This window comes from Triticum aestivum, chromosome 4A, assembly GCF_018294505.1.
Source record: "Triticum aestivum cultivar Chinese Spring chromosome 4A, IWGSC CS RefSeq v2.1, whole genome shotgun sequence".
NCBI classification, from domain to species: Eukaryota; Viridiplantae; Streptophyta; class Magnoliopsida; order Poales; family Poaceae; genus Triticum; species Triticum aestivum.
This window is the reverse complement of record NC_057803.1, coordinates 112,149,560-112,162,313: the sequence shown is the minus strand read 5'-3', so window position 1 is coordinate 112,162,313 and position 12,754 is coordinate 112,149,560. Positions and strand designations below refer to the sequence as shown.

The 12,754-nt window shown below is 44.5% G+C and overlaps 1 long non-coding RNA gene across 1 annotated transcript; it reads left to right on the top strand.

Moving 5' to 3' along the window:
- Positions 1-210: 210 nt before the first annotated feature.
- LOC123085471 (uncharacterized) lies at positions 211-5,490 on the top strand. Its single transcript, XR_006439786.1, has 5 exons — positions 211-700; positions 3,963-4,056; positions 4,659-4,736; positions 4,825-4,875; positions 4,975-5,490. It is a non-coding gene; the product is annotated as an uncharacterized lncRNA (long non-coding RNA).
- Positions 5,491-12,754: the final 7,264 nt, after the last annotated feature.

Genomic DNA, 12,754 nt, shown 5'->3' with positions numbered 1-12,754 from the left:
GGGGTTGTCAATCCCTACACGGTCATTTACGAGAGTGAGATCTCATAGATATGATAAGATAATATTTTTGGTATTCTCTCCCTAATAATAAAGCACGGATTGAGTCTCCAGGTTTACCGTCGCGGCCTTTTTGCAAAAAAGTCCCTTATGGTTTAGTTATTCAACCCGCAATCCATCGTTAATCTGCCAGACTGAAGGAAGAAACGGTTCGATGAAAAAATACACCCGTACGCATCTGCTGCTCTCCTTGATCCTCACCTTTGCCCAGGCCGATCTATTCCCCCCGCCGCCGCCACACCCCAGCCCCCTCGCCGTCGCGGCCGCACCTCAGCCCGCTCGCCGCCCCCGTCGCCGCCTCCGCGGTCGCACCTCAGCTTGCTCGCCGCCCCCGTCGCAACCCAACCCTTCCTCCCCTCCAATGGATGCCGCCCCAACCACCTGATCCAATAGGAAGCCCCAGTTCGGCAGCCTCTGTTCCCGCCCTTCAGCGGCCACCTCGCCACCCCTCCAATGCCCAGCACGTCCTTATCCAACGCCGCCCTTCAGCGCCCACCCATCCGCCTGCCCGCCCGGCAACGCCCGATTGAATTGCTGCTGCCAAGATCTGCCTCAATGTGGTTTGCATCATTGCGGCGACGACATCGTCGATCTTCGACTCCGGCGGCTACATCCAGAAGGACTACCACAATTCTCGCGGCTGGTATCCTCTACTCTCATCTTCCTACTATGAATCCTGACTGATTATCTTCCTCCTCCTTGTGTGTTCCTCTCTGAATTTGGTAGTAGGTATTAGTGTGTAGCAAGTAGTTAATCAACCACTGGTGAATCTAGGATAAGAATGGAGGGTGCGCTGAAATCATTAGTCATTGTGCTAAACTGGTACAAGTATGATTTATAGTCTGAATTGTTGCATGGCAAAACAGTACCATGTTCTCTGAATATTTTTATTCCTCTGAAGTTGTGTGTGCTACAATCCTATCGCATTGGCATGTATATTCTGCATCTCTTGAAGATATTTGTGACATGTTGGCTGCCTTTTCCCCCCTTCTTTGCGGTTAAACGTTTCAGTCTTTAATCCCCTGGTTTTAGGCTATAATCCCCTGATTAGTACTGATATATGGAGTACTTATACAGAGTTGGGGCCGGGCACTAGATCTTGCACTCTGAAATTAATAATACATCTTCTGCAATACTGATAGTACTATGAGATTCTTAGTACTCTGATTAGTATTGATATATGCAGCAGTGATGCAAAATTGGGGGCTCCAGATCTTGTACTCTGATTAGTACTGAATTTTTAAAAGTTCATATACTCTGGCCAAGTCAAATGCATCAAGGACGGAGCAGGCCAACTCTTGGTGAAGGACGAAGAGATTAAGCATAGATGGCGGGAGTACTTCGACAAGCTGTTCAATGGGGAGAATGAGAGTTCTACCATTGAACTGAATGACTCCTTTGATGAGACCAGCATGCGTTTTGTGCGGCGCATCCAGGAGTCTGAGGTGAAGGAGGCTTTAAAAAGGATGAAAGGAGGCAAGGCGATGGGCCCTGATTGTATCCCCATTGAGGTGTGGAAAGGTCTCGGGGACGTAGCGATAGTATGGCTAACCAAGCTTTTCAACCTCATTTTTCGGGCAAACAAGATGCCAGAAGAATGGAGACGGAGTATATTAGTACCAATCTTCAAGAACAAGGGGGATGTTCAGAGTTGTACTAATTACCGTGGAATTAAGCTGATGAGCCATACAATGAAGCTATGGGAGAGAGTCATTGAGCACCACTTAAGAAGAATGACAAGCGTGACCAAAAATCAGTTTGGTTTCATGCCTGGGAGGTCGACCATGGAAGCCATTTTCTTGGTACGACAACTTATGGAGAGATATAGGGAGCATAAGAAGGACTTGCATATGGTGTTCATTGACTTGGAGAAGGCCTATGATAAGATACCGCGGAATGTCATGTGGTGGGCCTTGGAGAAACACAAAGTCCCAGCAAAGTACATTACCCTCATCAAGGACATGTACAATAATGTTGTGACAAGTGTTCGAACAAGTGATGTCGACACCGATGACTTCCCGATTAAGATAGGACTGCATCAGGGGTCAGCTTTGAGCCCTTATCTTTTTGCATTGGTGATGGATGAGGTCACAAGGGGTATACAAGGAGATATCCCATGGTGTATGCTCTTTGCGGATGATGTGGTGCTAGTTGACGATAGTCGGATGGGGGTAAATAGGAAGTTAGAGTTATGGAGACAAACCTTGGAATCGAAAGGGTTTAGGCTTAGTAGAACTAAAACCGAGTACATGATGTGCGGTTTCAGTACTACTAGCTGTGAGGAGGAGGAGGTTAGCCTTGATGGCCAGGTGGTACCTCGGAAGGACACCTTTCGGTATTTGGGGTCAATGTTGCAGGAGGATGGGGGTATTGATGAAGATGTGAACCATCGAATCAAAGCCGGATGGATGAAGTGGCGCCAAGCTTCTGGCATTCTCTGTGACAAGAGAGTGCCACAAAAGCTAAAAGGCAAGTTCTACAGGACGGCGGTTCGACCCGCAATGTTGTATGGCGCGGAGTGTTGGCCGACTAAAAGGCGACATGTTCAACAGTTAGGTGTGGTGGAGATGCGTATGTTGAGATGGATGTGTGGCCACACGAGGAAGGATCGAGTCCGGAATGATGATATCGAGATAGAGTTGGGGTAGCACCAATTGAGGAGAAGCTTGTCCAACATCGTTTGAGATGGTTTGGGCATATTCAGCGCAGGCCTCCAGAAGCTCCAGTGCATAGCGGACGGCTAAAGCGTGCGGAGAATGTCAAGAGAGGGCGGGGTCGACCGATTTTGACATGGGAGGAGTCCGTTAAGAGAGACCTGAAGGATTGGAGTATCGACAAAGAGCTAGCTATGGACAGGGGTGCGTGGAAGCTTGCTATCCATGTGCCAGAGCCATGAGTTGGTTGCAAGATCTTATGGGTTTCACCTCTAGCCTACCCCAACTTGTTTGGGACTAAAGGCTTTGTTGTTGTTGTTGTTATATACTCTTAAATTCATCGTACATGACGTAAAGTGCTCAAGGTGCTTGTGCGTACACTCTGCAAACACTGAACATACAAAGTGCACAAGGCTGATATATTTCCCTCCATTTCTGTATGAATAAATCCTAGATCGTTACAAATAACATGCCAACCTTATTTTCACTTCATGCCACTATAAGGTTGGTTTGGTGCTGATGCTCCTTACGTCCATGTCATTGTAGATGGCTGTGGAAATATGGAAAATTTGCCTTTTCTATCAAGATGAGAATCAACAACATAATGTTCTAGAAGGATTCATGGACAGAAAAGATATCTCCTTTTATGAGTTAATCAAATTGATTGAAGAAGTTGGCTTCTCGCCGGCATATGGTTTCTTGTACTACAAGAAGAAATACCCGCGTGGCAGATGCTATTCTGACATTGCTTCTGACCATGAAATACTTTGTGTTCAGTCTTCCCCTGAAAGTTAGCATAGGAATACACAATGTTTCTTCAGAATGACAGAGCACCAAATCGAGGCAGCAGGTTGCCATCGAATTCCACGGAATAAAACTGACATGTGGATGTGATTAATCACTTACCAAAGTACAAGTTCATTCTCTGATGAAAAAGGTCAGTGTTTGGGGCGCACTGCGTAGCAAGGATATGTTGTAGGCTATATAGCTCTTCTGTGGACTGTGAGAGGTTGGGGTTCTCATGCTTTCTTGGTCGGAACCTTTTCTTTTGAGTCGATTGATGGACAATGGGCATGAGGGCATCTCTGCACTAACTATGCTGTACGTGTACTCCACTACATACAGATAGCTCGCTCGTCGTATCTCGACAGAAGAAGAACAACTTTGATCGATGGAGATGGATTTCTTTCCTATTGTTGCGATTGTATGTGCCTTGCCGACTAAACTATCTTATTTCTTATTTACTGTCAGGTAGCTCTTTCAAAGATAGCTCGCTCGTCATATCTCGACAGAAGAAGAACAACTTTGATCGATGGAGATGGATTTCTTTCCTGTTGGTGCGATTGTATGTGCCTTGCCGCCTAAACTATCTTCTTTCCTATTTACTGTCACGTAGTTCTTTCAAGTCCATTTTCTCTAGCTACATGATGTTTTCTTTATAGGCTGTAATTTATTTGACATTTGTGACAGCCAAATTGTCTTGTCAAACGTGGTTTGAAGATTTTTTTATTGCAATTGACATGTAATTTATTTTCTAAATAACCTATTCTTGATGGAGTCTGATCTCCCTTTTGACATATTCCAATAATAAGTTCTCATGTTCAATAATGCAATTCGGTAGATTATCTTGGATTATGGCATTGGGTTAATAGGATTTCATTGAACATAAATTTCGTTCTGCATAGGGATTCAAACTACAGTGCAATGATTTATTGAAAAATCTGCATCTTAGTACTGCCCCATTTTCTACGATTCAAATCTTCTTGGCTATGATAGATGGTTCAAAAAGCATGTGAATCTTGGAACGGATCTGTTCTTCATATGTTATTATAGCCCGTGCATGAACTATTTTAAGACATGTTTACATTAAGGTCATATACATTGTTTTATAAGATGGTAAATTCAAAGAACTGCTTGAACCTTGGAAGTGACTCATAATTTTTGCAGCAGGGAAGCTATTTGTGGTGTAATATGCAGCTAAAGGTATTCCAGCATGAGCTTCCATGCACAACATCAGTGCTTAAAGTAAAGGCTTCAGGACTTAAAAGTAAAGTACACCCATGGCTTAACTTAGTTTCCTTTTCTTATAGATAACTTGATTCTCTTGTTACAGATAACTTGATTCTCTGCTCACAGCCAACTCCAGCAAGAAATAATTTCACAGGTAGCCTTTTCCTTTTCACTACTTTGACAACATTATTTTTTGAGAACTGCCAACATTTTAACATGGTATCAACCATTGCAACACATTGTAATTATGCAGCCACAGATCGCGCCAAAGCATAGCCAGCCTTGGTCCAAGGAGATAGAGATAGAGAAGTACTGACAAGGTGGCTCGTTCGCAAGTTGGATCCGTCCATGAGCTCACTGCTCTTGGTCTCTCACAGCAAAGAACTGCATGCTGGCTGGGATCTTGCCCATGTAATATTTTCAGTACTGTAATGGCAGATTGTACTTATACTTTTTGCAATTTTTTTGGTGTTTAGGCCATGCTTGTTGGGCCAAGAGGTAGACCCCGTATAATGCCGACCCGCTAAATGTGTTTACAGTTTGCGGAAATATGGCTTTGCGGGCAGGCGCGGGGGCTGAATATCCTTTTTTACAGTTCCGCTTTGCGCTGGCCGGCGAATCCTCTGCGACTCCTCTTTTACGGGTCCGCTTCGTGGGGTTGCTCGGCCGCTGCCGTGCCGGCCCGTAAATCAGTAATTTGCATTTCAATTTCGGGTATGAAAAAACATTTCTTCTTCCCAATACCAAAATGAGCATCCACCTTCCTACACACATGTCCATCTCAATAAACTACCGAAATTGAACTGAATAGGTTGACAAAGCCGAATGAAAACAAGAACATATCGCGTCGTTTTCGCATTTGAAGAATACCCATCTGGGGTGTTGTGGCATTGCTAGATGTGGCGGCATTGCTAGATGTTAGCCACAACACTATCTGGGCAAGGGGGATAACCTGCATTTTCGTGGGTTGGGGTGGGAATTTTGCCGCGTCCTGCAAAAATATTTACGGGTCTGACGCGTTTGTGGGGTCTGATCGGACAGCTTTTTTTGCGCGGACCCGTATTTTGATGGTTATTTTGCAGGTCGGGGCATTATACGGGGTCTGCTAGAGATGCTCTAAGGAGATATATGATTATATTTTCTCCCGTTGCAACGCACGGGCAATTTTGCTAGTTTTATGATAAAGATGCAAAGTAAAATAAAAGGCAATGAAAATAACTAAGTGTTGGAAGATTAATATGATGGAAGATAGACCCGGGGGCCATAGGTTTCACTAGTGGCTTCTCTCAAGAGCATAAGTATTTTACGGTGGATGAACAAATTACTGTTGAGCAATTGACAGAATTGAGCATAGTTATGAGAATATCTAGGTATGATCATGTATATAGGCATCACATCCGAGACAAGTAGACCGACTCCTGTCCTGCATCTACTACTATTACTCCACACATCGACCGCTATCCAGCATGCATCTAGAGTATTAAGTTCATAAGAACAGAGTAACACTTTAAGCAAGATGACATGATGTAGAGGGATAAATTCATGCAATATGATAAAAACCCCATCTTGTTATCCTCGATGGCAACAATACAATACGTGCCTTGCTGCCCCTACTGTCACTGGGAAAGGACACCACAAGATTGAACCCAAAGCTAAGCACTTATCCCATTGCAAGAAAGATCAATCTAGTAGGCCAAACCAAACTGATAATTCGAAGAGACTTGCAAAGATAACCAATCATACATAAAAGAATTCAGAGAAGATTCAAATATTGTTCATAGATAAACTTGATCATAAACCCACAATTCATTGGTCTCAACAAACACACCGCAAAAGAAGATTACATCGAATAGATCTCCACGAGAGAGGGGGAGAACATTGTATTGAGATCCAAAAAGAGAGAAGAAGCAATCTAGCTAATAACTATGGACCCGAAGGTCTGAGGTAAACTACTCACACATCATCGGAGAGGCTATGGTGTTGATGTAGAAGCCCTCCGTGATCGACGCCCCCTCCGGCGGAGCTCCGGAACAGGCCCCAAGATGGGATCTTGTGGATATAGAAAGTTATGGTGGTGGAATTAGGGTTTTGGCTCCGTCTCTGATCGTTTGGGGGCATGTAGGTATATATAGGAGGAAGGAGTACGTCGTGGGAGCAAGAGGGGGCCCACGAGGGTGGAGGGCGCGCCTGGGAGGGTAGGCGCGCCCCTACCTCATGGCTTCCCTGTTGGTTGCTTGACGTAGGGTCCAAGTCTCCTGGATCATGTTCGTTCCGAAAATCACGTTCCTGAAGGTTTCATTCCGTTTGGACTCCGTTTGATATTCTTTTTCTACGAAACTCTGAAATAGGCAAAAAACAACAATTCTAGGCTGGGCCTCCGGTTAATAGGTTAGTCCCAAAAAACAATATAAAAGTGAATAATAAAGCCCAATAATGTCCAAAACAGAAGATAATATAGCATGGAGCAATAAAAAATTATAGATACGTTGGAGACGTATCAGCCGCCTCCTAGGCTCTCTCGACATCAGCCTGCTTCAGAATGAGCTCCTGTTTGCGCTCAACCAGCAGATCTTGGACAACCTTCAGTTCTTCGTGGGCCCTGCGGAACCAGGCCTGTGTCTCGGCGACGCGCTCCTCGAGATCCATCTCCGCCTTGTCCATCGTCGCCATCCTGGACTTCGCCTTGTCCAGGCGGGCACGGTGGAGCGCCTGAAGCTTTTGGAAGTTGACGCTCATGGCCCAAAGGAGCTGCTCCTCTTGGGAACCACCGCCACCGGCGATCGGTTCATCAACAACCTCAAGCCCGGCGGCAGCAAGCGCCTCGTTGTCGAACACCTCCCCCTCGATTGGCGCCCTGGTGCTCGCCGTTCCCAGGAGGTGGACGAACAGGTCATCAGCCACCCTCAAGCACTTGCCCGAGCCATAGGCGACAGAGGAGGAAGGTTGGTCGTCAACAACACCCTCCTCGTCAGCGGCCTTGCCGGCCCCTCCGGCAGGCCCCATGCCGGCCTCCTCGGCAGCAACCTTCACTACAAAAAAATACACTTCCATGATGATATGTGTTTGTCACAGTAGGTCACATTTTTTGTCATGCATGTACATCCATGACAATTTTATGACAGAATCAAGATAGTCATACTTGTGCTGTCGTAGAAGTGTTCCATGACATTAACAAAATTATCATCACGGAAGTGTCCACTCCCATGACGATAAATCGCGCGTCACAGAAGTTCTTTCGTCAAGGGTGACCGACACGTGGCATTCACCGTAACAGAACACCATTAAGCTATCGGGTCCGGTTTTGGATCCGATAACCCGCTAACAGTCCCGACCAATGGGGATTTTCCACATGTAAAATCATCATTGGCTGGAGGAAACATGTGTCAGCTAACCGTTGGGACAGATGTCATCCACTCATTGGACAGAAGACGCCTATTATACGTCAACACGTGGCACGGCCCAACAGAGGCCCATTCTTGTGAAAACTGGCCTGTTTGACTTGGTCAAAAGGTGGCGGCCCGGCCCACGGAAAGCATGTTAATGACCTGTTCGCATACAGCCCATTTACAGCCCGCTAACCTAGGGCCCGTTACGACCTATCCGAATTAGGCCTAGTAGCGTCATCTGGGCCGTCCAATATGACTCCAGCCCATTTTAAGTTCCGGCCCATGTATGGCCCATGACGTCTTTCGGCCCAGATGGGGCCCTTTGTAACTCTTGGCCCATTAACGGCCCGTGGTGAAACTAGCCCGTAATGAATAGTGTATCACTTTATACCCATTAACGGCCCATTAATCCATTGGGCCGTTTGCAGCCCATGTTATCTTTCAGCCTTCTCAGGGCCCATTTATTCTTGGGCTCATTTCCAGCATTCGGTTACTTACAGCCCGTTACTGCCATTTTCTGCTTGTGGGCCAAATTCAGCCCGTGGTTACAGTCGGCCCGTTTGTGGCCCGTTAATACGTTGGGCCGTTTTCATAGCATCATCAAATACGGCCTATTAACGACGGCCCGTTATGGTCGGCCCATGAACGGACGACTCCAACTCTAGCCCGTTTACGGCCATAATGCGGTCTGTTTTTGGCCCATGTTTGGCCAATCAATCATATGGCCCGTCTAAGGCCCATTGATGATACGTCCCATAGAAGGCCCATTGTTTCTACGGCCCGTAGAAGGCCCATTGTTTCTACGTACCGTAGAAGGCCCATTGTTTCTACGGCCCGTAGGAAGCCCAGTGTCACTACAGTAAATATGTAGCCCATGGCCTATTAAAGGCGGGAAACTACTATAGGTTTAGACCTGCTAATGGCCCAAGATGGTTATAGGCCCACGTTTTGGCCCATATGAGTAACGAGCCAGCCTGAAGACCGACAACACTGAGATCCACTGAACCTTCCAGCCTAAATTACAGCATACCGACCAAAGAATAAACATAGACTATACAACAAAGAAATTACTGCATATTAGGAATCAAAGTTCGCTACTCGGTGATAATAAAGCGCAACATGACCGCGGATTACATACACTGGGCATCAAAGGTCGCCACCAGCGCATCTAAACGCGCCGACAAAAGAATATACAAAACTGAGAGCACTTCAGAAGGCAACAGACCTGGCAAGCTCGGGCCCCGCAAGCAGCCGAACAAGCTGATGAGACCTCAGTTGTGTCAACGATAGATGCTTCATCCCTAGATGTATGGCACCATAGTGCGCAAGGCAGTCCCCTGACATCTTCATTACATCTTTGACTTCAAGTTGGAGCTAAGCTGAAGCAAGCCTTTCCGCTTTAAGTTGAGACTGAAGAAGTCGAACTGATTGAGGCAGCAACTGCAGAGAGGTTGTCTCACGCCTGCTGGTGAGTAGCTTTAACTCACTGTCTTCATCAAGACAGGACCTTGGGGTCATCTCGCTATCCTCAAGATGGTTTGGCTCACTATCTTTCCTAAAGTTCTGCCTGGCATAAGAGATATGACTCTGAAAGAGAAACAAGGAGACACGTAACAGGTTTCACAATTATATAAGAAAATAAATGGATCTGTTCTGCATAAGGAACATGTTTTTACAACTACAATTTAAAACTGGTAGTTGTTGCAAACATCCAATCAGATGTAAACAGCAGTGGAGGGAATGATGCCTATCCAAATCTATACTAGAACAAAGTTTGAAGGCTTGAGAAGGATGAACTCACATTACATGTTAACACGGGCTGGACAAAAGCCCTTATCCATGCTGATGGAAAGATAATTCAATAAATTCCCCAAAGAAAATTCTTTATAAGCGTTGCCATTATTCTACATTTTGCAAAGAGTAAATATAGATCAAATAATATCGGAAGAAATAGAGGATAATGAAGCTCGGGTGCAGACTGACGATCCATAATCAAATAGCAATTAATTAAGTACAACATTACAAGGCAAAAGGTACTGACAAGAGGAATGCAGACATCAACGTGTGAAGTGGCATTGGCTTTATTCAACATTTTGGTAAGAGTAAATGTAGATATGATAATTTGGAGAAAGTGGAGGGCAGGGAAGATAAGATGCAGAGTAATGCTAGACAATCAACTATCTCACGATGCATGTACAGTAATACCACCACCGTCCGTTATTAGTTGTCGCTCAAATGGATGTATATAGCACTATTAAGTTCTAAATACATCCAATTGATCAACAATTAATTCGATGCAGAGGGAGTACATGACAACAGGTACTTACATGAGCAATCCAAAACTTCATAACCATTGTGTTAATTCTACATTTATCTAAGAGTAAATATAGATCTTATAATTTCAAGCAAAGGAAGGATAAAAAAGCGAACATTTACAGTGATGCTACATAATCAAACAACAATGAGTGTAAGTATGCTGACAAAGGGCAAGAGGTACTGACAAGAGCAATGCAGAGCCCAGTATTGTCGTGAGATCCTATGATCCTTTGAGCAAGGAGATTCATATGAAATTAGTTTTCATACAAGAGAGAAGGTAAGGCACATGCAGAAATTTATGAGTTCAAATTTTGAATGGATATCATAGACAGTACCTGACGCTGGGCTGTCAGTAGTTCTAGCAGGGGTTTGGCCACTGGAATAGGGGTAAAGTCTGTTACAGTTGTGCCTGTGTTTTCTGTGGCTGCTGATCTATCTAATTTAACAGGTATCACTACCTTTTCCAAATACCTAGTCTGTACTCCTTGAGGATCTGCAATCACCCTCTTCCTTTTGGACATCTATTACGAAAGAACAACATTTGACTGAAAAAACATAGTATGACGACACATGGAATAGGTACAGAAAATGGATTGGTATGGCATATACTCATATATGATGCTTAAACTAAGCAGATGGTGTAACAAAGTAGAAGTAATGCAAGAGGTTAGATGCAAAATATGTGCGACCAATACAACCTTGCCAAGTTAGAGCATGCACCTTGATGGGTGAATAAGATAGGCCATCCTCCACCATGCCAAGTTTGTTAGCCAGTGGATCGTTCCGCAGTATTCCTCTCATGCGCCCATTCTCATATTTATTTTGATAATGTTCAATACCTGACATGCATGAAAACATAAAAACAAGTGAGATTATCTTTGTAATGCAGAAGTGATTCTAATCCAATACTTCCTCCCTATAAACCCCTTTGTGCTATCTCTGCAATTCTTCTAAGAGGTGCCATGCATGCTGTAATTTGGTGTGTGCATTAATATAATGTGGCCTACTACTCAAAATATGAGAGCTCCCGAAGTGATGATACTTCGCAGATGACAACTTCAACATATAGTAAAGAAGAACAAGTCAACCTGACCTGACAGATTCAAAATATACTAAGGGAGAATAACTCGACCTGACCAGTCAACCGCAAGAGAAGAGGATCATCTTAAAGAAGAGCAGAAGAGCAAGCAGATTGAAGATATTACAAGTCTTTCTATACAATGTCGGTTGGCCACCCATGATGAACCAGAGCGCACATAGAAATACTATTCCTTCTGGTCTCTCCATATGTGGCTCACATGCATTTCGAAACTAAAGTAGGAACATTTAGCTGACCAATTAAACATCTCTTAGTTTTACTAATATCAGCATAATATCAGATTTGAATTTTTACAACTAAGCTTGTTTAGCTCGATGGGTGGAGCAGTGCTATTACGACACGAACCATGTAGGCTGATCGTGGTCATCATAAAATGGGGAAACCGTAAGCATGATGAGTATAGTGTTGACCATGGCAGTGGGATGGTAGATCTGAAGCTGCAAACCGCGCAAAGGGTAGTTAGCAACCGATATTTGCTTTGAAATAACAACTAAGATTTGGTATGAACAAGAAAGTACAGTCAACAAGTGACAAAGAAATGCAATTCTACTGTCTCTCTATATGTCGCGACATGCATTTGGAAACTCAAGTGGGACTTTTAGCTAACCAATTAAATGTGTCTGTTAACTAATATCAGTATCATATCACAATCATATTTGAACAACTAAGCTTTGGAATTTTGGGTGTTGTGTTGTTTAGCCTGAAGGGTGGAGTAATGCTAGTATGACAGAAAGCACCTATGCAGATCATAGTAGAGTAGATAAAAGGGGAAACCCTAAGCATCAAGAGTAAAATCAGGAAAGTGGAACTAGCTGGACCAGTGGGTGGCGCACATGCTTTTCGAAACGAATATAGGTGATGCGTCTCCAGCGTATCTATAATTTTTGATTGCTCCATGCTATATTATCTACTGTTTTGGACATTATTGGGCTTTATTATCCACTTTTATATTATTTTTGGGACTAACCTATTAACCGGAGGCCTAGCCTAGAATTGCTATTTTTTTGCCTGTTTTAGGGTTTCGAAGGAAAGGAATATCAAACAGAGTCCAAACGGAATAAAACCTTCGGGAATGTGATTTTCTCAGCGAACAAGACCCAGGAGACTTGGACCCTACGTCAAGACACAAAAGAGGAGGCCACGAGGTAGGGGGGCGCACCAACCCCCCCAGGCGCGCCCTCCACCCTCGTGGGCCCCCTGTTGCTCCACCAACGTACTCCTTCCTCCTATAT